The 23,025-nt window shown below is 40.1% G+C and overlaps 1 protein-coding gene across 3 annotated transcripts in view; it reads right to left on the reverse strand.

Moving 5' to 3' along the window:
• Positions 1–23,025, reverse strand: part of hoxc13a (homeobox C13a) — a 31,103-nt gene that overhangs the window by 6,061 nt on the left and 2,017 nt on the right. For 2 of the 3 annotated variants that reach the window (XR_006032944.1, XR_006032943.1), the window contains exons 2-5: positions 22,782–22,859; positions 21,525–21,651; positions 5,479–5,662; positions 5,160–5,201 (exon numbers count right to left, since the gene is read on the reverse strand). The gene's annotated coding sequence lies outside the window, so the exon portion shown is untranslated. Of the gene's footprint in view, positions 1–5,159; positions 5,202–5,478; positions 5,663–9,204; positions 9,495–21,524; positions 21,652–22,781; positions 22,860–23,025 lie in introns of those variants that run through there. The other variant, XR_006032945.1, reaches the window with a different exon arrangement.

Raw genomic sequence — 23,025 nt, forward strand, 5'->3', positions numbered from 1 at the left:
TGCATTTACCCTATAGGCTATGGCTATGTCTTTAGTAAAGAGTATTGCTACTGGCTCCGTTCCCTCGATATTTGGGATGATCCTTTCAGAAAAACTCATCCAAACCGCTCAGCTCTGATGACATGAAACACCCTATCCGGTTTTGTATCATGATGTTTTGCTACTCAACAAGTTCGGTCATGCAAATCAGCATATTTAAATCAATGGTTGTCTGGTTGTCCTTAGTTTGTGTAGGCCTATCTTTTTACCTGTAGGCTACCAAATTACAATTTAAAAAGATGATCACATATAAAAGGTATGGAGCAACAGTTTCTTTGAGAGAGAGAGAGAGAAAGAGAAAGAGAAAGAAAGAGACATGCTTTCTGTAAATGCATTCAATACATGTATGACGAGAGGGCACCTCACTCAAAACTTCAGTGGTACGCAAATTAGTCACTTCCCGTCAATAGAGGATATAGAAAGTTATTGCAGGCTGGTGAATCACAGCGTCTATTGTTCGTTGTATAGCCTATCGACGTTTACTTACCACTCACATTTACATTTGACGATCACCAACTGTCTAACATCCACGGAAATGTGACAATTTTGGTTACATGCCGCGTTTAATGAAACGTCTGTGGAAATTATCTTTGATGAAATGTTAATTTATGCAGGCTCTCTCATCTCTTTAGGCTTAGGATTACATTTAAACATGGTCTAGTTAGAATTTCGTCCATATTTCTTTGGTCTAGGTTTATTTTGAGACATTTGAATCTGCTCTGCGTTCCCTTCAAAAAGAGATGGGCGACAAATATAACTGGTTAGTAGACTGATTTGTTTGGAAGAGTTAAAACAATATGATGTCTAATAACATTCTCATTTGCAGAGTTACCAGATAGCAGTAGCCCACGTTATTTAGCTAAAGATATAGAACTGTATGTGCCTATGGCAATATAATAGAAAATCTCATGCGACTCTCTGATGGGCTAGTAGGCTAGCCTATTTGACTGACATTAAATGTTATTGTGAGAGGTTGTAGGCTTAGCCTAATTCAGATCCATCTGCACAAACATATGCGAGAAGTTGCGTGTATTATTCAAGTTCAAGTGTAAAACACGTGTGTACAATCTGGATAATTAGCCTACGCCTTAGAATTTGCTATTATTATTATTATTATTATTATTATTATTTCTAGAGGGACATTGGTGTCAGAAATTCAACACAACTTTGAGGAACTGGACCGGTTTGCTGTGCATTTATGCTTATGGAGTTTAGAACATGACGCATAAGGACATCTATAACTGATAAACTGCATAGGGGGTTCACTGTGACTGAACTGTAGTTTGAATTATGTCGAGTTGCGTGCAAAGTTGGTTTATTTGAAATACAGTATTCACTTAGTCTAGTTTAGTTCCTTCCTGTCGACGCGGTCACCTCCACCACGTTGAACAACGAAAATAAGCTATTAGTCTAATTCACAGATTTGGTCATAATATAGAATAGCTTTTTTAGGTGCAAAGAGCAAGGGCGAGAACAACCTATCCCAAACGGTGTAATTGATGTCGAATCTTTGCTCAGTTAGGCTATCATCAGACCATTTTAATCATATGACCAAAACGATAAAATTAACCAAATGATCTGTAAGTGCTGGTGTTAGTGCTCCGGAGTGTTCTGTTGTCGGTGGGTTGGGGTGGGGGGCACACAATTTCTACAAACTGTTAAGCACTGAATATAGTTTTGCTGCGCAAAAAGCGTTTGCAGCACAGAGACTCAAGACAGCATACGATGCAAATCCCTCAAGACTGAAATTTGTTGCAGATAAACGATGCTTCTTTTTCCTCGCTATGAAGAAAACTAACCCTTCAAGTTGACAGTTTTGGTAGGCCTACTTTTTTATTTTAATTTCTGTTGGCAAATATTTTTAAAAAGATGTCTCATCATGAAATAATGTATGCTGATACGTTTAAGGCTAGTCTACCTGAAGAACCTTTAATTTGCAATCACTTTTAGCTAGCCAGTCAGACAATTAAGGATTTTAATATGTATCAGAAAATTGAACGAGGATGTATGCTTATAGCTATCTAAGAAAGTGTATGATAAATTACACCGAGGTAGCACAGTGCAATACTGGTTAGATTGCCTAGAATTTAGTGTTTAACGTCACCAGGCCTTAGTATAAGTTCTAACTACAATTTAACCGTACCTAAAACAGTTACAATGTGTTAGAAATAACCTCAAAAGTGCGCAGCTTGCAAATCTGATGGAGACTTTAGTCTAACGAGGTGAGTCACCTTACAACTGGCATTTCGGACCGGCATTACGCCACGTCCAAAGGCAACGTATAGACGAGACAGAAATCCATGGCCTTGCTTTCTGATTTGAGTAAGGTTCTTTACAGGCCACAGAAAGATTCACTTCCTTGAAACATAAAAATTAGCTGCAAGGATCGAGGAATGTTTTGTCGAGTGATTCCATATGGCTGTTGGTTTGGAACTGGTTATAATCGCACAATAATACATAAAGACAGTCAGATGCCCATGCGGACTAGGATAACTACAGATGTCTCATCCCCTTATTTGTGCGCAACTTGCTATCTTCTAACGAATAAAAGGAGGCTGGTCGAAGCATGATATTTCATGTTCTGTCTGTTATTGAATACTCAGTTTACGTGGGCCTTACGAATCAGAAGCAACTTTCTTTCACTGTTGTGGTGAATTTCTGGGGGCGATTTAAAGTGTTACAACGTCATCCATATTGTGCCACTGCTACCACGAGCAGGCCTCTATTTTAATTAGGTGATCCGTTTCTTGTAACAAAATAAACATGTTCAAGGTGTGTAGTGAGGGCTTAGCAAAACATTCGAGGATGTCTCAATACGAAGATGTCTCAATAAGAAGAGCCAGGGATGTGGGTGAGGAGGAGAGAGAGAGGTGTCAACTGTGTGTTGATTTATCGACACTGCAACCATGCCCGACAATATTTCTCAACATGTATTACAAAATGACTGAGTTTCACAGCATCACCTAATGTTACATTGTCACGTGTGCGTCAACAGGAAGGATTGCACAGTGCTGTTGTATTGCAGTCAATATGGCACATGCAAGTAGCTGCATTAATTAAATTAGGTTAGGCAGCATATTTTCTACAGTCACAACGTCGTCAAGATGTGTTTAGAACTGACGCGCACAAATCTGCAATAGTCTACGGTGCACAGATCTGCAGTACTGTGCAGCAGGATTTAGCAGAAGAGTGAAGATCAGATATACGACTTTAGTTCGGATTAGAAAATGTGCCTTTCCCTTAAGGCCAATTATGAGTATATTTTATTGTATTTACAGGGGTGATGTTTTGTCACACTTATTCCTAGCAATCGCATTGCAAATATAGCAAGGTTATGGGAAAATTATTCATTCAGTCGCCGAAGCCGATTAAAACCGTCCACAAGCACATCATTTGAAAACCTTTTCCACGTGTATGATTTCTGAATGCAGTGAATAACTCAATGGAAAGTATTATATTAAGCTTTTGTGCTAAAATTCAATTGTACTTCTGGCGACGGCCTGCGTAACAAGCACCACATGTGTGTCTTTTTGCGGAGGTTTAAAAGCAGACAAAAATCTCCCCCACTTCCAGGCGCCTCTAGTCGGAAGTCCAAGTTCAAGTTAAAAGAGGCGACCACTCTCTGTCCAGACATGCTAATGAGCAAAGTGCTGATGTGGACTGAAGAGGTTTCTTTGCTTCTTTTTCTTTCTTATGTGACATTCAAATTTTATTTAATTCACAGATTCAGCCCATATTTTTAAGCAATAACACTATCTTACATATGACAATCCGAACAGACATTTGATTTGTAATCGTATAAGGTACTGTTTTGTAGGCTACCATGTAGAGATTTCATCAACACGTTGTGCAGCCATAGCTTTCATAAATCGCCCACTCAATTGTCACTGGAAATGTTGATTAATAGAATCGACTGATATAAATATAAGTTAGCCTACCGGATCAAAGCTGTGTTGTGGAACAAAAACATCACTATTTCTCAACAAAGATAGGATAAACATTTTTTTTTATTTTTACATTCTCGAACAGATGTTTTTTGAATATAGCACTTTCATACAAGCATTTGGAGTGACTGGAGTTTCTGTGTAACCAGAACTCTCTTTCAGTCTATGACACAGAGAGAGAGAGAGAGAGAGAGAGAGAGAGAGAGAGAGAGAAAGAAAGAAAGAAAGAAAGAAAGAAAGATAGATAGAGAGACCCAAACACTTGAAGACAATGATGAGACTCGTTCTTCTTAAAGGGGTCTTGAATTTACATTCAATAGCCTACTCCTTTACTTAGATTTACCATGCTTTATGTATACAAGTTATTCTGTATTGCCCCTTCAGCTGGTAGGCCAACTGGTACTGGCATAATAACAACAGATGCTAAAGAATGAAAAATACGATTTAATACAATAATAAGCAGCACGTTTATCACGGTAGACTAGCTTAGCCATTAACAGCTACCATACGACCGATTATTTGTTTCAAATCAAAACCAAACTTCAATACAGGAAAGATCAGGATAACCCCGACACAATTAAAAGATCGACGTTACCAGCATATTTAACTTCCAAGGAAAATCGTGTATTAACGAAAAATGATCCATGCAATGCACTAGTGTAAGCCAGACAAGTAGGCAATATATTGTATCCTCCGATACCAGCATTAGTTGCCATATCCACAATGGCAAACATGCCAAGCAGCTCTATAAACGGAGGAATCCTACATGACAGCGTGGAGTAATCAGATAGTCTAACGAACACCGTAAACATGCATAGACAGGACATCCTCGTCATTACGCACGTCCATCGCCGATTCGTTTTCAGAGTCTAACTAAAGTAGCCTATATTTAAATACAATTACCGACGTAGAAGCGTATTCCAGAGGTAATTATGTAAATACTACATGAGCCCGTCTGCAAAAACAATAGATTCCGGTCAATTGTTTATTTGACATTCGCACTTTGCACTTCTTGATGAATACAACTGATGGTTCGAAACGTATGACACTCTCCCACGTGTTGCAAGTTGCATTGCGCATTATCTGTGACTATCGTCCTGCAGGTGCCACCACGTCAAGTGTTGCCTACTGCAGCTGTAGACTGTTGGACTTGGATGCGTAACAAAAGACACTTACCCCATTCCTCAATAATGCTGAAACGTGTTCCTTTACTGAAGTCTAAGATGGAGAAACAATTCACACATTAGTATATCTACATCGTGTAAAACACAATTCTTTTACAGAAGGATTTAGTGGGCCTATAATTTAGCTAAATATTGTTGTTGAATCAGACATTTAAGTTAGAAAACATCCCTAAGATGTGTCTTAATCAAGAAGTACAATACATATTTCTAAAACTTGCTTCATATTGCAACAATGAGAAGACAGGGTTTATTGCAGTCCTATTGATAATGTTTGTCCACATCATGATTTGTTTTTGGAAGTAAAAGCTTACCACCTCAAGGCTACTCATGGCAAAAGTTACATTCAGGAGAAATCAGGGAAAAAATGCCTTTTGCTCCAAGGCGTCCACATTCCTCCCTCTGTTTGGCTTCCGCCTCAAAAGGATGTGTGGTCAAGGTCAAGGTCCACTTCTATGAAACTGACGGACACACTCAGGTATCTCTCCTCCAAACACGCTGAATAAACAGAGGGTTTATGCAACATTCCCACATCAATTGGAGCAGCTACCCAACAGATGAATATATTCAACATAAGGCCAATTTATAAAGTACGATCTACTACTGTCTTTTTTTAACATAATTGCACGAAAAGCCCTCAGAGTTCCATTTATTCAGTCTATAAAATATTTCAGATCTGGCACCAGCGCTAATTGAGAAAAAGTAACTTTAAAATGCATAAATCTGCAATATATTTCGTTTAACTATAAAACCAATGAGTTCGTTTGGATGCCTGATATCCAGTTTCATCAGGCTGTAAGACTGGTTTCGATATTTTTTTTAGTATAAAGACTACAGCCTTTGGATAAAAAAAAAACGCATGTCGCTAAAATAAATCAAGACTCATCGGGACATACCAACAGCAATTCATTTACAGAAATTCTAAAAGTTCAAGTTGTCCAATCAGTCTTAAAAAGGTCTATGTTTCTGTATAGTATTTAAGGATGCTGATGAGCACCAAGTTATCTTACGACAGTGTATTTCATGCTATATCTTCTCTGGATCACTTTACGCCACACTAGATAGCCTACAAATCGGGGAATCAAAACGGGTAATCAATTGTAAATGGGAAGCACCAAGAGACATGTAGATGCGCAATAGAAAGACACTAGCCTGAAGATAACATTTAAACGGAAGACATACGACCATGAACTTCCCAAACACACACTGACACAAGCTCGCATCAATGTAAGGCTAGGTAGATCAAATGTATTTTTACATTTAAGTTAAGTTCAAGTTCAATGTCTATTCGCGCAGTGGTAACTTTGTGAGAGGATGCTCCATTTGCCTTTTACACTTGACATAACTTTAGCCATGACCAAGTTACCTGGTCGGAGATATTGCCATATAACTTACAAAAAAAAAAAATATAGCCTGCTCCACGATTGTAAGCTACTAGCAATACATTATAAGCATGAGTTAAATATTTGATAATCAGTTGCTACTCAGTCTAATACACCACACTGGCTGGTCAAAATTAAACACACATATTCATATAACTGATTATATAGCTCACAATAGTATGAAACGACAATAATAGACGGATTAAAGTTTAAAATCTTGGCTACATAGTATATTTTGACTGTAACCTCAGTCAACATGATCTTAAATATATGCAAATTGAAGAATTTGACCGTAGCGAGGAGCTATTGTAACTTCTGGATTCATACCTACACACCACACCATCCAGTCAAAAGTTCAAATCAGAAGCGCAACAGATTCGTCCCATTTCCTTCTTGAACCAAGCAACAACTTTGCTTGGCTACATTTATCTGTGTGTATGCATGCGTGTGTGCGTGCTTGCGCGCGCGCGTGTGTGTAAATTAATATGAGAGGGGGAGAATGTGTCTGTTTACGAGTAGCCTATATTTGTATGGTCATGTCCAAAGACAACAAAAAAAAAACACAAAGTGTTTTTGTCCAATGACGACTTTTTAAGCTTAGGCTACCTACCCAATCGTCGAGTTTTTGTCGGTTTGTTTTACGCTAGGTAGCCTTCCTGAAGAAGAGAACATTATTGCACCTGCATACGGAATTGTAGTTGATGCAACTTGGACAAGACCTTATTAAGCAAATACATTTTCAGGATGCGTGTTCTTTTGACGCAAATGTGCACGAGAAAGCACACACTTTCACAATACATAGAATTATGTTTTTATATTAGCCAAAAGTGTCTAAATAGCATCTAATAGATTCGGAGGAGCCTACAAGAATGATCAATTACGGAATTTCCACAAGGTGATTAATCCCACCTTTAATAGGCTACTCATGTAGAAGACAAATTCCAGGCATCTCCATGCGTAATATTTGGTTTCTAATGCACCTGTTAGAACACATTACACTTAGCCTACTATATTGTCTGCCATCTTTTTCTTAAAATTCTAGGATGCAACATGCTTCGCCCCATATCTGATTTAATTAATTAACAACAAATAAAGACTGAAATACAATATACGTTTCTCTCTTCACTCATGCGCATGCTCTTAAATATATCCACACACTCTCCATACAACATAATTGCATGATTTTTGTAACTAATGTAAAAAAGAGTCATCTTTTTGTGTGTAAATAAAAATGGCGACTCAGTGAGGCACGCATCTTCGCTAATCTTTCTACGAGAAAAATACATCTCTGAGCCTTAAGAGGACAAAATGAGTTTCCATGCAGTAATGAGGAATGCCCTAAATAACCTCACGGTAGAATGAACTTATCCTTTCACTGCCCCGGAAAGTAGCAGTGGTGGTGCGAGACGGCCATGAAGCCATAACACCCGAATTCCAAGTAAACATTTTAACTACTATGTGTGTGTGTGTCTATAGGGTCCAGGGTATTTTTATTGGTTTAATTGGTGTGTTTTAAAAGCCCATTCTTACTTGGATAAAAGTTGTTTTTCTCCATCAGTGTTTCCATAAAACAAAGTAAATACAAACCAAATGTAATCTGAAATTGCAGTCCTTTTATTAACATATACAGAGTGGTTATGGGGCGATGAAAAACCACATTCTGAAACTTTTCATCCCGGGTAGGATTTTATGGTTAGTTTAACACACGTGATTCTAAAGTCAGCTGCTTGAAAAGACAGCATCTCAATGCTTTGAATCCTTAATTAATTCCGTCTTTAATTGAATAATGAACAGGTTGTGAGGTTGTAAAATAATTTGCATGAGTAAGATATTAAATGCATGAGGGAAATTTACATGACTGTAGATGGCATTTAATTTACAGTCTCACAAAAACATACACAAGTCAAACCTTCTGCACTATATCTACCAATAATGATAGTCTAGTTGATTAAATTGCATCCATCATTGTCCAGATGTTTAACGATATATATATATATATATATATGTATGATTGTATGTATATTATATATATATGATATGATATGATAATGTATGTATAGTGTAGCTTACTGCAGCTTAAGAAAGGAACTTGTCAGGCATGGTTGCTGTATCCAAAAGTCATACTCTTGCTACAGAAATGTACAGTATAGGTCTCTCAAAAGCATCTCAACCTGAGCAGCGCTCTCAATGTCTAGGCTAAAATTAAGCATAGATAGTGGCATGCATCTTGGCAAGCTATAGGCAACTGCAACATTCCAGTCAATGGGGAACGAAGCTGCACAACAGCTTACAATGTATTTCAGCATCAATGGAAGATAGACGTGCTTTCAGCTGACTGAGAATAGTCAAATTATGAAACAACAAAAATGGTTCTTTTTGGTTCCTCTGTCATCCTTCTTCCATAAAGGGCCACTTTGGCAGTTTGTGTAAATTAATCGAAACAAGTTTGTAGCAACCTGAGGAATAGAGGAGTAACTTTTCTCTATTCATGTCTTGAAATGAAATGAAAGTGCATCGTTTGCCTCTCCCAACCACTCTCATCTAGTAATAAAAAACATCTCCCCCACTCTTCTCATTTCCCTCTTTTTGTGTTTTGTAGAAATGTACCCTGTCTCTATCACATTTTCTTTCAAATCATTTGCACAAAGGTCCACATACCAGCCTTGGTGCATCTTCCAATGTTGCTGACAGCTCATCGGACTGGTTAGGATGGCACAAAGAGATGTTGGTCAGTTGTAGGACCAGTTGCAGTCTTTCCTGGCAGTATGAGACCTTTTACTGACTTGATTTCCCTCACTTTGGTTAACATGGTTTCTGCACATGTCAACACAGCTACTTATTTTGCATTCAACAAATTGATGGCAAAGTTCAGTAAAGAGATACTGTCAGTTTAAAAACAACTCAAACTGATTCATGAAAGTCGATGGCAGGAAATGTAGAAATATTAAGAGTTGGTGTGAAAAAGTGTGAAATTGCCTTCTTGATAAGGTAACTTTGTTTGGAACCTATAGACCCTTTCAAGAGAGTTCCATTATCAGCATCATAGTTGGCCCCACAAGGCTTCCGTTTTAACATTCCACATGTTATCTTAATGCAGAGGAAGTAGATTGGGAACCAAATAGAACGTTCAAGCATTGTTTTTGTTTTTATTGTTGAAAGGGTCTATATTGTTTTTGGCGGTGCTGTAGTTAGGCTACAGGGATTAAAAGTCAATGTTTCTATTTAGAAGGGATTGTATGGGGGGAAAATAATAGGCCATCTGATGGGACTATTTACAGTATTACAATTTAGTATTACAGTATTTAAATCATTAAAAGGCCACATTAAAATGGCCTTGTTTACCTTTGGAGGAAGGCTCTACCGTAAATTGCCAAGTGGTTTACTACCACCACTGCCTGACATTGTGGTGACATGGTCTGGTAGCACCCGCAACTCATTTTCATTGATCTTGATGCAAGTGCATCATGGGGTAAATGGAGACTCCTTAGGATTGCAGCTCTTTTTCCCATTGAAAAATTTAGGAGCGCATAAAGAACTTTAGGAGTGCAATGAAATTTTACACAAGGAGGCATTTACAAGAAAAAATATTTAATTTATTTGAATACAAAAAGTATACTAGGCTTTTCAATTATTTTGCTTCAAATTATTTATTTATAATTATGCAATTATTTACACTTCAAATGGCTTCATGGCACAGCTTGGTTGAGTTTCCTAGAGTGACTTGTTCTTTAGAGCATCAATTAACCTTTGATATTTGCACACCCATGAAGTTATTTAACAACATAACAAAGTTACAAATTAGAGCCAGTTTTTTAACCATATTATAAAGTTACATATTAGATGTAACACATAGCAGGGCACAATATATTAGTGCCATGTGGGGTTGCCACTCTATGACACAACTAAGTATGCCTCCTATGTGCCTCCCATCCCCTACTCTATGACACAACTAAGTATGCCTCCTATGTGCCTCCCACCCCCTACTCTGAAGATACAAACCTGTCGGTTTGAAGATGAATGTTTTGTGAAAATTGTCCCGACTACTATTTGAGTGGACGAATTCGCATTATCTTTCGGAGGGCACATCGGAACTATCCAAAGGAGTGTAATATTGGAATTAATGCCAGACATAAAAAAAGGCAAGCTGATCAGTGTGCTGACAAGGGTCATTTATCAGGACTGTCAGTCTATACCACAAGCATGGGTGGTGACACTGGTCAAATTACTTACTTCCTTTGTTCATCAGCACACATTTTTGTCCTTTCTAATACCTGTTGTGCTTTTTAAGTATGCCACAAAAAGACAGATGAAAGCCTGCTAGCTGTCTAGCATCACCAGTGTTTCTACTATGGAAAATATTGTCAACTGATGATGATACCCATATTAGCTATAGCTAACCTTGGATTTTGTCAACTGTAAACTCACATTAGCAGTCAGGTTGGTAGCAGGAGGGTCACGGTGGATATATTAAATCAGATTAAATTATATTCAATTTCAGTCCAGAAATACCATTACACAGTCTTAATTAAAGGACTATTCCGGCGCAAAATAAACCTAGTTTGTCGTTCTCTGGGATATGTTTTCATGCTAATCGAACGTGACCCGTTTTACCACACACACATAAAAGTAAAAAGGAATCGCTATTTCTATACCACCAACAAGGCTCAAAATAGCACCACACTTCCACGGTAGCATAATGAGGGGCCCTACATGTAAACCGAAGTATTGAGAACTTTGTAAGTCTACAGACAGTTTATTAACCCTTAGAACCCTAAGCTGTTTTTAGGGCATTTTCACTACCTTTATTCATAAGGATTTATTCAGGTCATTGTAAGTGCCACACACACATATTATATATTGTTTTTTTCAGCAGAATCTAGGCTATCATTTCATGCATTAGTACTAGCATTGATTTTATTTAGATTTTTAAAGAATTAAAATATAAAAAGCGTATTATAAAAAATCTTATATTTTGACATGTATCTCACCACAGCAAGCTCATAGCTCTACATGCATTTCATGTGTGTGTAGGGCAGACTGTCCTGAATCTGGCAATATCATTGCCATGGTGGAGGGATTCTCTGGGACTGAGCAATTTACAGACATATGTGGTGTGCGCCTTTCAGAAATAAATGCCATTTTTAAAAAAAAATAATTTAGTATTTCCTTTCAGAAATAAATGCCATTTTTTATTTAGTGATTAAAAATGACCTTTCTGCGCTCCATATCTGACACGAACTGATCTGACCTGACTTGATCCGAGTTTACGTGTTAGCCTGTGTGTGCCTGTGTCTGCACTCATGATTCTCTACAACCTTTTACTGCATTGCCATGAACAAAGTAAAGGCAAAAAAAGTTCTTTGTCGAACAAATTGGGATGCAATGTGAGCCTTGAATTGGATGGAATTTGCTCAAAACCGGATTATGAACATTCTTTGCCATAGAGAAACACACAATAGTGTTGAATTATAAACATGCTTTGCCACAAAAACAGACAAAAACGTGAGGTAAGTCAAGCTATATGAAGTTATTATTTTGCTGTCACTTCATCTGTTTTATAACCCAGAAGAATGTACTTAGTATCAAATGATAGCTCTGTGTCTCCTCTTTCATCTGACATGCGTGGCATATCTATCCGATCACAGGTCCGCGAGTAATTCAAACGAGAGTAATGGGTGTGCAGCGTTGGTTTTTGTACATGACGTTATTATTTTGCAGTCACTTCGTCTGTTTTCATAAGCCAGAAGGATCGACATACTTGGTACCAATGGATAGCTCTGTGTCTCCTCTCATCTGATATGCTTGCCATATCTATGCGTTCACGGGTTCGCGAGTAATTCAAACAAGAGTAATGGGTGTGCAGGTGAACGCAGAGAAGTATAGACTGTAAATATGATGCAATTTGATTTAATTTTATGTTTTTTTTATTTTTCATACTTTAACGTACAGACAAGTGCCTGGTCTCGTTGGAAAGCCCCACTTCTGCTCTGTCACGCAATAAAGGTTTCATCTCGCTGCGATGAACAGTTACGGAGCAATGTAACACAGAAGAAAGGGTGTGTTTTTTGACGCACTTTGCGTCAATCGGGTTCTAAGGGTTAAAAAGATAGTTTAGAAACAGTACCGTTCACATATACAAGCGGGCGCCATCTTGGGAAAAGAGTCACGTGACAGTTCAGCTTGCGTTGCTCCAGTCCAACGTTGTGCAACGTGAGCTGAATTGTCATTGTGATTAAATATGTGCCATTATTGTGGGCACTGTGGTGCAACTGGTAACAGCGCCCGTACCCTATTCAGGTCCACATACCCACGGGAACCTAGCCTGGTCCTTACCGCCTGTGACTACGTTTCTCTTCATCATACAGTCTGGAACAATGTAATAAGAATCTGTCTCCGTAATGGGCGGATGCTTATTTTGAGGTTTAAAATCATTGGAGTTCCCTTAACCAATCAGCAACGTTTGGTAATGACGTATGCTGTGCTGGAGTTCAGGCTCTTGCGCTTACCACTTCCGCTTCCAGTTCAGGCTCTTACACTTCCCACTTCTGCACTCAGTAGTAAACAGACCACTGGCTAGTTTGTAGGCTACCTGACCGGCAGGGCAGTCTCTTCGTAGTGGATATAGCTCTATTGCGCCAGCCACAGACCGAGAGTTGTATACCAAAAGCGTCATGTCACTGAGATTATATCAGCTCTTGTCACACGTCAGTTTTCCTCTTATCTCTTCTCGCCGCTTATCAGACGATTGTTGTTCTACGCAGCCCGGTGACTTCGTCGGAGCTACGGAGCTTACTTCGTCCTCCACAGGCTGTTCAGACTACACTCTCGGATAAGTTGGATTGTACTGACGACCTACGTGTTGACCTGGAGCTTGCTCGGTTAAACTAACAGTTGTTCGGCATAAAACAACGCAGCCTCATGGCTAACGTTACTGTCCACAAGCACCGTAGCCTCGCCTTGAGCCCAGCTCGGCCACAGGCTAGCCTCAGTCTGTCAAACACAAACACGGAGCGGTTTACCTTGAGCCCAGCTCGGTAATCGCTAGTCCCAGTCAAGCACAATCACAGCAGCCTTGCCTTGAGCCCCGCTCGGTAACCGGCTAGCTCACGTCAAGATACACCGCCTCGCCTTGAGCCCCGCTCGGTAGGCTAGCTAGTAGCTAACATTCCATTCCTTAAGTAGGCCTAACATTGCCGCATTGATTTTGTAAAGGTAATTTGAGAGTAGGGGGGAGAATAACGAGCAGCAAATGTTTATTTGAAAACATGATAAGTAGTGATGCATGTAGTACACTTAGTAGTGCGTTTAGGTTTAGTTATCACCATCTGATAAATCAAACTTTTCCCAAAGCCAGTTGGAAGGAGAGTTATACGACGTCCTTGCCATTTATAAAATTGACAAGACAAGCCTCTTGTTCCTGCTTTAATTGCGTGATGCCCTCGAGAGTTGAGACAACTTCACGGATAGCTTCTAGCGTCTCTTCCTCCGTCGCCATATTTGCTATGCTGTTGAACTACAAGCTTCGCTGGACTACAAGCAACTCGGCAGGCAAGTTCCGCGTCATCACTCAACTGTCCTACATATAAAAAAGTTGTTTGTTTTGAGTGTGTCAACCTGCAACATAAAAAGACAATTTGGGGGAAAAGAAGTCACATTGCCTTCTGCCCAAGTGGTATTATTATTTCTTTTATAGTATATTTTTAGGCTTTTTATGCCTTTAATCAGATAGGATAGTGGAGATTGACAGGAAGTGAGTGGGAGAGAGAGTCGGGGTGGGATCCGGAAAGGACCACGGGGCGGGAATCGAACCCGGGTCGCCGGGGTACGGTGCAGGTGCCCCAGCCAGTCGCGCCACTACTGGGGCCCCCAAGTGGTATTATTAATTGGAAAATACCACAGGTAGCTTTAGCCACCACCAAGCCAACAAAGCACATGATCATGCTGTTACATTCAATTCGCAGCAGACTCCAGTTCACGCTCAAATATCAAGTGCATGGACTAACACACAGGAAGAGGCAATGCATCGTCTGATGAAAATCATTGGTGCTGTAAGGAAGCATTTCTAGGATATCAGGCAAGTGAAGGCAATTTATACCAAAGTCACTTGAAGGTGATGATGACTCTCTTCTATATTCTTGGCTCACCCATTGCCATGAGTATGTTAATCCACAGTGCCAAAATAAACACTCAACATTACTCAACAGCTAGGTCCAATCAAAAAATGTATTCTGATTGGATGAGAGGCAATCAACGAGTGGCAATATCTCAGGACATCGCTCTAGTAATCACTCCATATTTTGGAAGACGCAAAGAAAAGGAAAAGAGCTTCAGACCGAGCGAGGGGGAGTTTCGTAGAGAAAAAGCATCAGGCTTGCCTGGTGTCCCTTTAAGTCTTTAAAAAAAAATAAAAAATAAAAAATTCAAAGCCAAGCTTGAAAATAATGGTGCCATAGCATGGCGGATCAGGGCTTTCCACAGTATCATGAAAAGAAAACCATGGCATAACAGGTCAGAGCTTTCCGTTTTCAGGGTCATGCAAGGAAAGAGAGTTCACTACCGAAAACTACACTGCAGAAAAACATGATCACGTTAGAAAGTAGGTGCAGGAAATGCCGAAATGTGATTCAGGGGCGTGTAGCCCACTCAAAAACGAAATAAATAAATCAAAATTGAGACAGTCTATGAGAGTTGGGGCCCAACGAGGGGGGTCAGGATTAAGCTCCAGGAAACACCATTTTGAAAAAATTCCAAACTATTTTGGCTAAAGTAACTATCTACAGAACCCCGGAGTTGTCATTGCAAGATATTTTTTGTGTATATCCAGAAAATGTGCACTCATTTGACTAAATTGTGTGCTCACTTTACTAAATCTTGCTCTCATTTTACTACATCGTGCTCTCAATTTACTAAATTGTGCTGTCAATTTAGTAAATTTCATTTGACTAAATTGTGTGCATGTTTTACTAAATTGTCCTTTTAATTCTGGTAAAGTGAGCGCACAATTTAGTAAATTGAGAGCACAATGTACAAAAATATCTTGCAGTGACACTTCCCAGGCTCTGTAGCTAGCCTAGCATGGACCATTGAAATGAATTTCATCTAAATATAAAGAAAACAAAGGAAATAATAATATAACTGGGAGCCAGCCCGGCCAGAGTATGGTTATAAATGGAGAGGATGTTACGATTGTAGCAGAGTACAAGTACTTGGGCACAATCATAGTTAATAAGTTGCAATGGAACAGTAATACCGACACCAAAGGGCTGCAGAGGCTGCATTTTAGAGCAAACTAAGACAATTTAGAGTGGATAGAGATATGATGTTACTTTTCTATCACTCATTTGTGGAGAGCATGCTATTTTTTTGTTGTGTTGCCTGGTACAGTATTTCTCTTTGTCAGTGGCCAACAAAAACAAACTGAGCAAGATAGTTAACATGGCCAGCAAGGTTGTGGGGCAAAAACTAGACAGTATGGCTATGACCTGTGAAAGAAGGGTGTTGAAGAAAGGTCAAGCAATTAATGAAGATACATCAGGCATATGAGGTGTTGCCATCAGGGAGGAGGTTCAGGCTATTCCAAACTAATCGAGCCAGTCGGTCATTCATTCCAACTAGTATGACATTGATGAACAAGAAGATGCCTGCAGGACAGCTCTTTCAATAGCACCATGGACTTTGTTTCCAGCTGGACTGTCATAGTATGGAATAACTGCACTTTATCATCCTATTTATGTGTAGTGGGGTCTGTCTCTTCTGTCCTGATGTTGTGTATGTGTGGGGGTGTGGTAGGGTGTGCGTGTGTGTGTGGGGGGGGGTGTTGGGGTGAGGGAAGTTCTGTTGTATATTCTGTCTTGTCTAACTGTCTTATTGTCTTTTGTATAAATGTACAAGATGTCCTGTATGGCGCAGAACAATTTTCCGAAAGGACAATCTATCTATCTATCTATCTATCGGCCTGACTGGATCTTCATACATTTGTGGTATCAAAATTACCATCAGAGTACAGATGCACATTTTCATCTGAGTCTTTTTTTCCTGGTAATAAAACTACAGGAGACCGCCTCATGAAATAAAAAGTTCTTTAATCCCATGCATTAATAAATTATAGCCAATTAGATAACAGTATTTTACCTAGATAGTAATTGTTATCTTAAAATAGAGAAGTAAACCATTTACAAAGGTATATAGAAAGCTATTTGGACTTTGAAACAAAATTTTGCACAATGCAAAGACTGGGTGACACAGCTTGTCCTGCTGAGAGAAGGTATCGGCAACAGCAAAAAGAGCATATTTTGGAGTTTTTCTATAGGCTGTTCCAGACCAAGTAGTTACAGGAACAGTCCACTTCTAAATCAGTTCTATTAACTACTCTTCCCAAAACCGTTTTTTCATTTGCATTCGCACTGGCCAAGTGGCCATAGGAACTGGTAGCGTTGTCACTTGCTAAATAGGCACCCACTCGCCTCACCAAATGCGATTAAATTCACTAACTAGCCTACACTTTGAAATCATTTGAATGACCCTCACTGTCTACTGTTGCTTCAAGCAAATCCTGATGCTGCACACGTTTTGCTTTTTTTGCTGTGGAAAACAGCTGTGATAGAGCTGGTTAACAGTAGCCTAACTTTAGTAATCAGCAACCTACATCTATCCTCTGCCAAATACAGTTGCCTTTTCTGCTCTGAACAAAACCGTTCAAGAATTATTTCAGCAAAAGTGGGATGTGCGTAATGTCTAATTCCTTGGTCGGGACGAATGAAACAGGCATGATGGACGAATGAAGCCAGCAGTTTAAGCCATGGGACATCTTTTTCAGCATTCGCGCCTCTCTCCGAGAGTGAAGTATCTAGACTCCTGACATGTAGCCGTCCTACCACATGCTTGCTGGACCCTATACCTACGAGCAGGCTTGGAATTTCACCATTCTGGGGGCAAGGCCACTTGGCCTTCAGTTGGGCATATTTGGTGGGGGCACAAAGGCCACATGTCAGGGCACCAAGGCCAAAGTTAACTATACAGTAGTAGCATATAAAAATGATCAAAGTTGTATTTAGCCTATTCACTGCAGTAGACCTGCATCACTGTATGAAACATTACAAAAACATGAAACATGACATATTACATAGAACTGTAATTCATCTGATCATCTAATAATTACAGATATCTAGGCTATATATAACATTTATTTTATATTTGGCCTGCGATGAAATCATGTATTGAACAATTTAAGCACAGCTCAGCTTTAAGAAACTCAAATAGCCTAGATGCATGCTTAGCATTTTGTGATCATTAAGGCTACTTTCACAAACTCTTAGTCAGCTGTCCTCTGATTTACCAATATCTAGGCTAGGCGATATTTGTAACATTTATTTTGTATTTGGCCCGTTATGAAATCATATGGAACAATTTAAACACATTGTAAAACTTAAAGCCCAAATTTGGAGACATCCATGCATGTCGAAATTTACTGCAAATTCAAAACTGGATTACTCTGGAACGGCTAACTGTACAGTGGACTGCTTTACACCTTTGTGTTCGGTAAGGTCTGCTGTTTATTCTGATATATGGTTTGTCATGTGTTAAAAGAAGGGTTTGTGAAGTATAAGAGATGAATGGGTAGGGAGATCATGGACGCAAAACCTTCAGTAGAATGTATGATTAAATTGAATTATATTATTTACTTTTCTCGCGAACCGTTCAACACAGCAATTATCAGCTAACATCGTTTAAAAGCTGAGCTCTTTCATGTGATACTTGTAATGTCTGTGTCATGATGAGTAGGCTACTTCGCAAGTAGTTCAACTGAGAATGGGTGAATTTGGACGCACTTTCTTTCTTGCGCTGTCATTTTCTCCACTGCGTAAAAGACTAAATTAATTTGCGCTGTGAATGCTAAGATTATTTTGACAGGCCACAGGCTAAATAAAAATCGCTATTAGTAGGACGCAAAGCAGAATATTGAAAGAAGGGGGCACCAAGGCCACTGTGGCCTGTAAACCTCTGATTTTCAAAGGGGCATCACGGCCAACGCAAGGGGCTACGACGGCCATGGCCGTCGTGGCCGCCGTGAAATTCCTACCCGGCCTACGAGCCTACTTCAGTCCATCAGCCCGACCATCGCACCAGCTATCACACATGTGATCAATGCCTCGCTAACCTCCGGCACATTTCCAACTGCGTTCAAAATGGCCCGGGTGACACCGTTACTTAAGAAAGCTTCTCTCAACCCTGCTCAAGTCGAGAACTACCGCCCTGTCTCACTCTTGCCTTTCCTATCCAAAGGCATTAAACTAGCAGTCTCCAAACAGGTCTCTGACTTCCTTTCACAGAACAACCTTCTGGATCTAAATCAGTCTGGGTTCAAAAGCGGCCACTCTACCGAAACGGCTCTGCTGTCTGTAACAGAAGTCTTAAAAGAAGCCAGGGCGACCGCTCAGTCATCAGTACTGATTCTGCTCTACTTATCGGCTGCCTTTACCCCGGTTAATCACTGCATCCTTCTCTCTATACTCGCTAACATGGGAATCTCCGGTTCTGCTCTCTCTTGGTTTGAATCCTACCTCACAGGACGCTCGTTTAACGTATTTAACCAAGATAGCTTGGTCAGCTACTGTATCTGCACCTCACCATCTCACCACAGGGGTCCCCCAGGGCTCAGTGCTAGGCCCCCTTCTCTTTGCTATCTACACCACCTCCTTGGGACAGATTATCCGTTCGCATGGCTTCTCATACCACTGCTATGCAGACGACACACAGCTCTATCTGTCCTTTCCCCTGATGACCCCTTGGTTTCAGCACGGATTGCCTCTCAGACATAGCTACATGGATGAAGGCACACCACCTCCAGCTGAACCTCTCAAAGACTGAACTGCTGGTCCTCCCAGCTAAACCTACCATACACCACGACATCAACATCAAATTTGACTCCCTGTCTGTTTCACCTACCAGGACTGCAAGAAATCTAGGAGTTGTTCTCGACAACCAACTACACTTCTCAGATCATGTTGCCTCAGTCGCCCGGTCATGCCGTTTCGCACTCTACAACATACAGAAAATCAGGACTTACTTGAAGATGCTACCCAACTTATGGTTCAGGCAATAGTCAGCTCACGACTCGACTACTGCAACGCCCTCCTGACAAGTCTCCCAGCCTGCGCAGTGAAACCCCTTCAGATGATCCAGAACGCGGCAGCGCGCCTGGTCTACAACCAACCCAAAAGGGCACGTTACCCCGCTGCTCACCCAGCTACACTGGCTACCTATGGCGGCCCGCATCAAATTCAAGGCTCTAACGCTTGCCTACAAAGTAGTCTCCGGTTCTGCTCCCGCCTACTTAAATGCCCTCATACAGAAATACACTACCTCTAGACCGCTGCACTCCTCAGACAAACAACGTCTAGCTCTACCACCGGTACGCTCAGGCCAATCCAAACTTTTCTCATCTATTGTTCCTTGATTGGTGGAACACACTGCCAGTTCCTACAAGGGCAGGGACATCCCTCTCCATTTTCAAAAAACTCCTGAAGACCCAGCTCTTTAGAGAACATCTCCTCTCATAGCACCACTTACAACAAGTCTTACTGATCCTAGCACTTACCAGCCGTCTTGAACTGACACGTTTAATTGTCCTAAAATTGTTGAGAATTGCTTTAAAACTTTAAAACTTACCATGTTGTTAATCGTTTTGGCTAAAAATGCGTCAGCCAAATGTAATGTAATGTAAAAGCCAGAAATTTCCTACAACTTCAATACTTTACAACAAATAATGAATGGTACTTTCAAAATGTTTTATTTTAGATAGATTGCTGTTGGGCTATACGTCTTAGTGAGTCTAATAACAAGTCTTTGCCGTCATTCTGAAGCGTATCTAGCAGTTATGGAAATATCATGTATATGGATGATTCTGCTATTTTTATAGCTGTAACAGTAAGTGTTTCCATTTAAATAATGTTTCTACCATGCAAAATGTTAGGTTAGGCCACTGCACATCGAAATAAGTGCCCTTTATGACTCACAGCCAAGCAGTCTCCATAGGTTAACATGGCAAAACTCGATAGCCTACCCAACTATACTGCTTTTCCATGTCCCAGCCCCTTAAATGATCGAGATTAATAAACAGAGATCAAGGACAGGGCAAATGAAACTGAAACGATGGAGAAGTGTAACTAGCTCTTACATTAGCGAGTTGCATTTGTGTATTCAGGCGAATTGCAACAGAAAGTGATGTATCATTTGCGTAGCAGACGTTGTGGTTATACCATTGCACAAGGCTGTTCACCATCCATTTGGGCCTGGTCTGGAGCAGAGTGAGTCCATTCTCGTTAATAAAGTCTCTGACAGTAGTACATTTCCGTACATTTTGCTTACACAGGCAGCGCGGATATTAAAGATGGCACGATTTGACAGTGGGTTTGGCTTGAGTTAGATCAATCACGTAGACCTACAGTAGGTCACTAAGGGTTCCTATGTGGAAAAGGGAAAAGACCCTGCCCTGAAGTAGGAGCTGAAAGAGTTACAGGAACTGCGGTCAGAGAAACTTAATCCCCAAATCCGTCTGGTGCAAAACCGTGAAAAAAGGGGTTATAGGAACGTTATGTTCTAGGACCTGCAAAAATCCCTTGAAGCGAAACCGGCTTCTGAATATACAGTAGCACTTTCCCTGGGGCCGAAATCCTAATGTCCCTAGTGAGGCTACAAGTGCGGCAAGTTACATTGTGCACAGGTCAGGACAGGTACATGCAGAATACAACAGACATCTCACCATACTTGCATTGAGGTCTAGCTACACACTAGATTTGCTACACACAGTTGCCTTTGTATTTTCTCATTACAGCCAACAAACTTAGCTGCCAGCCAACATCACTTAGTTAAGATTGTGTAGATAATGGAATGACAGTAATATAAATGAGTAATTAGATAATCAACACTGTGAGCTATGACAAAAAGTCAATATTCAAAAGACAAATATAATACATTACCTTTTAACTGATGAGGGAGTCACAAGAGAGACCATCTCACATCATCTTGGGCCTGTTTGGGATCATCTTGAGAGCAGCTCAGCCCAGCAATCAGGGAAGCGCAAACTCAGGAAATCAGGAATGCAAACTAAAGTGGCATGGCATGGACCAATGCCAAAAGAGGTAGTGGAAAATGCCATGATGGGAGAGTTTGCATGAATAAAAACAGATTTTTTTTCTGTCAAGATGCCAGATTGACCTCGCCTTGTGTTTATGTCTTTTGAGTGACTAGTGCAGTGCCCATTCAAACATGCTATTCCTGTAGAAAACCTGTAGCTTAATTACATGCCCGCGGGGTAGGCCTGCTTTAAAAAAAAGGATAGGGAAAAACATCATTCCAGATAATGCAAATGCATTTTGAATATTATATTATAATATAATAGATGTGCAGTGAGCAGCATTTTTTTACAGATCAAAATGACATAAGACTTACAGCTGTTTTGAATGAATAACTTGATGAAAGACAAGACAAACCATGTTGTGGAATGATGCATCATCATATGAAATAAAAACAATCTCTAGGAGCCTATAAGTGACATCACGCTCTCTCTGGTGGCCAATTTCTTATCTAAAGAGCGTCAAACTTGGCACTGCACTTACTCGTGCCCGTAGCAAGACACCTGCCAAGTTTGAAATCAATCGGACAAACGGTTCAAGAGATATGTGAATAACAGAGAAACAAACAGTCAGACAGACAGACGTTCCTGTCATTAATAGATAGATAGATAGATAGCAAATACATTCAACTTTTTCATTAACATTTTGACCATTCGAATCTGAATTGGAAACACCTGAATTTCAAATGGAATCTTCTAATGCTTTTAATTCTAATCTTCCTGATTTGTATAACAAATTTATTCACATAAATTACCCTTAGAGATGATTTCTAGGCATCCTTACAAAAAGGGCTAGCTTCAATCCCCAAATCAGCCTGGAACTGCCTACAAGTGTGATTGTGAGCAAGTAGTTGCAAAGATAATCTGCCATGCTCTGCTTTCTTTGAATCACCAATATGTTCTGTTCCTTTGTGAAGTTAATCTATAAAGATGGCAAACTGGCAAATGCCACTGTCGTGTACACGAAAGGCCTTAACACATCAAAACATTTCACCAACGTTTTCACCGTCATTGTGTGGACACTTTTGACCAGCGATAAATGGTGCAAATTCCCTGTTGGTACGTTTTTTGAGAGAAGCCTGGAAGTGGTCACGTCACTTACCCCAGTATCTTGACTTTCGCAGCCTGCTCACTGTTACAGTTGTAGTCCATTACATTTTCTTCTGGTTGAGGTGATAATCTAAAGCACAAACATAAACGCTTATAAACAGTAATACATAAGTTTGTTCACAGGCCCCAGGTCACAGTGAGCCAGTTAACTAGTTGGTAGCTGTCCACATTGGGCATATGGCGATAAGCTATAAGGAAGTGTTTCTCAGTTTTTCAGACCAAGGACCACTTAACCA

Source organism: Alosa sapidissima, chromosome 7 (assembly GCF_018492685.1).
Source record: "Alosa sapidissima isolate fAloSap1 chromosome 7, fAloSap1.pri, whole genome shotgun sequence".
NCBI lineage: Eukaryota > Metazoa > Chordata > Actinopteri > Clupeiformes > Clupeidae > Alosa > Alosa sapidissima.